This window comes from Apis dorsata, unplaced genomic scaffold (genome assembly GCF_000469605.1).
Source record: "Apis dorsata unplaced genomic scaffold, Apis dorsata 1.3 scaffold_248, whole genome shotgun sequence".
Taxonomy (NCBI): domain Eukaryota; kingdom Metazoa; phylum Arthropoda; class Insecta; order Hymenoptera; family Apidae; genus Apis; species Apis dorsata.
Window position 1 is genome coordinate 141,817 of NW_006263527.1, and position 4,924 is coordinate 146,740.

Genomic DNA, 4,924 nt, shown 5'->3' on the forward strand with positions numbered 1-4,924 from the left:
CATAATGCCGACGACGAGACTCGTGCACGCCGAAAAAACGTGTGCTGAAATATTACAACTGTCGAGATTTATGCGGCGGTAAATATGTTCCCGTATTTAATTGGATCTCCCTCACCCTTGGCCATCTTCCTCTCGTGGGACCGTGTCGAATTTCCAATTTCCATAATCGCGAATAAATTTGTTATAAAAAATATATATATATATAAACGTATATAATATTTGTGATGTCGATAATTTGCTTGGATAAATGTATATGTTAGAGTTCGAGAGAAAAAAGATGTGAGCGCTAAGAACGGTGGTGAAAAACTCTTGTTCATCTTTCGCATTTGTTGGAAAAATCCGTGACGCGACTGTACGCCCGGTGTACAATAGAAAATCCCCGTGACGCGTACGTCACCTTTATTGAACGTGCTACGACTGCTTAATATTCATTAGAAATAGTCGACGGTCAAGTTTGTCGAAGTAATCATTGTTATCGAGTTAGAACGTCTTGATCGATGGTTAAGAAAGTTTTAATTCTATTCGATTAAATAACAATTTCGAATACACGAATTTTCTCCGGCGAAAAAAAATGTATGCAAGCTGCACACAAATTGAAACAACTTGGCTCGAAGATAACACGGGAAAATAATGAAATTTATCGAAGAAGGGTAAAAAGAAACGGTTTTTATTCCCTCCGCTAATAACGATATAGTCGAGTTGACGTTAATCTTTATTAAAAAAAAGGAGAAGAAGAAAAATGCTCGTGTCGAGGATTAAGGAAGGCGAAGTCTCGAAGAACCAGTCTCGTCCGGCTCGTACACGTAAGAATTTCTCGGTGAAATCCGTATTCTCAAAGCGGTTTTGCGGTGGCGCGTGCATTCAGACGACTATTTTCTACATGCAACGATATAATTCACAAGTATACAGGGGATACGTACACGCGACCGATGAAGCTATCACGAAATGTTCTTATGTAACTTGGTCTAACAAGGGAGGGAGGGAGAGAGAGAGAGAGAGCAAAGTGCATCGTTTTCGAAAGAATTTTCGCCGGAATGCGAAACGGCTGGTAGTAGCTGATTACTTAGCCGAAAGAGATGGTACGGTGGTGGCTGTTGGGCGAATTGTATCGAGCGTACGAAAAGAGTTTTCCCTCGAGACGGAAATAATCGGTGGGGATGTACTCTCGCCGATTAAATTGTTCTCTCGATTGTTCGAGTAATCAGCTTTGTAATTGCTCGCCTCTTTCCTCTGTCTTGTGCCTCTATTCGACGAGCAGTCCTTGCCGCGGTGAATTAATGATCGTTAATCGCGGCTTTTAATTAGCCGGTTAATCGATTGAAAAATGGAGGACACGAAGGATGGACACGTTTCTCTCCTCTTGTTATCGTATTAATACACTCTTTCTTTCTAATTTTCTTCTTAACTTTTTTTCTTGGCAATTTAATAACGATTTACTATCCTCCTCCCCTCTGCTCAGCAATTTCTTATAAATAAATTATTGTAAGGTGATTAAAATTCGAGGGAATAATTTTTTTTTTAATAGCTCGTGTAGAATCACTTATTACTCGTTTATGCTAATAAAATTCAAATTTCTAATTGAACTTTTATATAGGATGTTGTATAATTATATTATTAAGTTACAAGAGTAATATAGAATAAAGAATAAGACGGTTCTATCTTTCTCATAATATTCTGCATCTTCCACGAATTAATTAATATTAATTCCGTTATATATAATATTTGCTCGACGAATTACACATATATATATTACTATCGCGGCTACTAATAACAATCTTCCCTCCTCCATCCGATTCAAATCCGTCTAAAATCATTACGCAAAACTCATCATTATAACCATCGCTCGCAAAGTATTTAAACGCGAGTTCGAGCAAGAAACGCGAAACGTTTCATAAATTAAACTGTCAACACCGTGAGCCAGTAGCAGTCGCAATGCGGTCCCCTCCTCCCTTCCCTCTTCCCTCATTCCCTCTTCCCTCTTTTTTTCCCCCTCCCAAGATAAATCCTCCGATCTCTCGATCGCTCCGTTGGATAATCAAAAGTGCATTACTCTGTAAGCGAACGTATGTAGGAAAGATTCATTTCCGCCGGCTCTTCGTGCCATTATATCGCGTACCAAGAGTTCTCGCTCCATCCCTCTTCCTCTCTCTCTCTCTCTCTCTCTGTGTCTCTCTCCACCCCCTCGAACCTCCACCACCACATCCCTCGCTGCAAAGCGATTCCGAGCACTGGGATTGCGGGTCAGCTGTCATTTCCCAGGCAGAACAAACAGCCGTGGCGGCCGTCATGACCTCCCCTAAACCCATTCACCGATGGTTAATTTCGGGCCCCTGGAATATTTACTTGGTTACTATTTGCCGATTTATTTGCGATCCGTATTTCTGTATCCGGCCACTGTATCGGGTAAATCGTTAATAGGCGTCGTATTGGGTCGAGCAGGTGACCGGCCTACTCGTTTCACCCTCTCTCTCTCTCTCTCTCTCTCTCTCCCTCCTTTTAACGGCTGATTGATATTTTCCACGCGGCGCGTTCCGTTGTCGCGAAACGCAGTTGGGCGGTTTTCGGTTTTTAATATGCAAATGAAGGGAAGGGTGCTTCCGGTTTTGATGGACACGCTTGGAATACGGGGCCGTGAAGGATCCGGGGGCGTGTTACGTGGATGGAGATAAGGTGGTGGAGAGACGTTGTTGATTTTTGTAGGGAGGGTATCGATCGATCGAGATTAGAGTTTAGAATTTATTTTCAATGATACAATTAATTTGAAAATAAATAATTGTTGTGAAATGTAAAATAATTGGTTGTATATAAACAATGCGATCGTTATGTTTTTGTTCGAAATAAATGATAGGAAGATCGAAGAATTCGTTATTCGAGGGAATAATCGGTTATGCGAAAATTTGTTTTTGGAATAATATTTTGGATAAGTACTGAATGTATAATGGATGGACAATAATGAAGAATGTATAATAAATGTAGTGATAATGTAGTAACAAATAATAATAACGATACGTGTGTATTTGACATATTAAGAAACATGTTGAATATCGTTTTCGGTGAAATCAAACGAAACAGCGAATAATTTAATTTTTAAAGGGACGTTATAAATTACGTTATAAAATATAGATTGATTTATTTTTTCGTCTCGAAAAGATAGGTCGAGCAGTTTTAAAGAATAATTTCAAAATTTGTACATTTCTCCAAACGTCTGATCCAATTCCATTTAATGAAATTTTACGTAATCTTCGAATCTTTAGAAAATATTAATTTCTCTGTTTATTCTATATTCAACGCGAAAACATATTAAATTGCAAGTTTGCTATAATTTACAATTTATAACTTCTCAGCTCGCTAATATTATTAGTTGGCAAGTTATCGTATACGAGAAGTCTACAAACTCCCACTATTTGAACGAAAACTACCATTATATACCGTACATATACGAACTATAAACTTTAATCAACATCAACACTCGACCGTTCTTCATTTTGAAAATTGTAAAAAGAAAACTCTCCCGTATTTCGACAATTTGTAATTCCTAACCCCTTCGTTCATCCCTTAATTCGTAGAAAAAAAAAAAAGCAAGGGAAAGAATCTATAAACTTCCAAAGACAAACACAATTCCATCGTAGTCGAACGTAATAAGAAGCGGAATAGTTTTATAATTTCCTATCTCGTATTACGTTGAATTGACTCGGGGATGTTTCTTAAATAACCCCACGAGAGTCATAATTTGAAGTAACCTCATTGAAAAACTACATTTCCATTTCTGGTTCTCTCTCTCTCTCTCTTTCTCTCTCTGGTTGGCCTCTGTATACGATATTTTTGTTGGTCCTGTTTCGAGTCTCGCGCGATTTATCTTCCTTAATTAGGAGGGAAAATAGAAAAAGGAAGTTGAGACTCCACCTCGTTGGAATACCTTACAAACGAGGTGCTCGGGATTTTGTTACTCGAGATGCAAAAAACTATATCATAAAGTGGCCAGACTCTTCTTCTTCTTCTTTCTTTCCTTTTTTTTTTTCTTTTCTTTTCCCCTCCTTTCCGACCGCTCGTTCCTTGTTTCCAGCAAATCCTGTTTCTCCTCCCTAGGGAAAGGATAAACTAAGCGACGAACCACGCGCGAAGATTCGTCGAATTTACTACGGATGAATCATTCAATAGCGGTTTCCGACAAAGTCCTGTACTAAAACTACGTGCCCCGAAATCGAATGAGAAACGTGTAAACGGCTTCTCGATCCTTCTCAAATCTACAAATTTTATGATTTTCATATCGCGCATTTCTCTTTCTTCCTCGCCCTTTTTTGAATTTTTTTAATTTTCGCGTTGATAAAGTTATAACCACAAACTTTATTGAAAAAGTAAAGATATAACTTTCAACTTTTATTCGTGTTATCGATACTTATTAAAAATTTCTCGAATATATCAAAAAAAAAAAAGTAAAATAGAATTTTTAATTATCTACCAAATTATCACATTTTCATATTCCTTCTACGTCTCGAAAAGGGACATATCTCTCTTAAATTTCAAATTTCGAAACTTCTATTCGTGTTATCGATATTTATTAAAAATTTCTCGAATGTCAAAAAAAAAAAGTGAAATAGAATTTTTAATTATCTACGACATTATTACATTTTCAGATATTCTTTCTACGTCTCGAAGAGAGACATATCTCTCCCCTAAAATTTCAAATTTCGAAACTTCTATTCGTGTTATTGATATTTATTAAAAATTTCTCGAATGTATCAAAAAAAAAAAGTGAAATAGAATTTTTAATTATCTACCAAATTATCACATTTTCAGATATTCTTTCGTCTCGAAGAGAGATGTATGTCTCCCTTAAAATTTCAAATTTCGAAACTTCTATTCGTGTTATCGATACTTATTAAAAATTTCTCGAATATATCAAAAAAAAAAAAAAAAAAAAGGA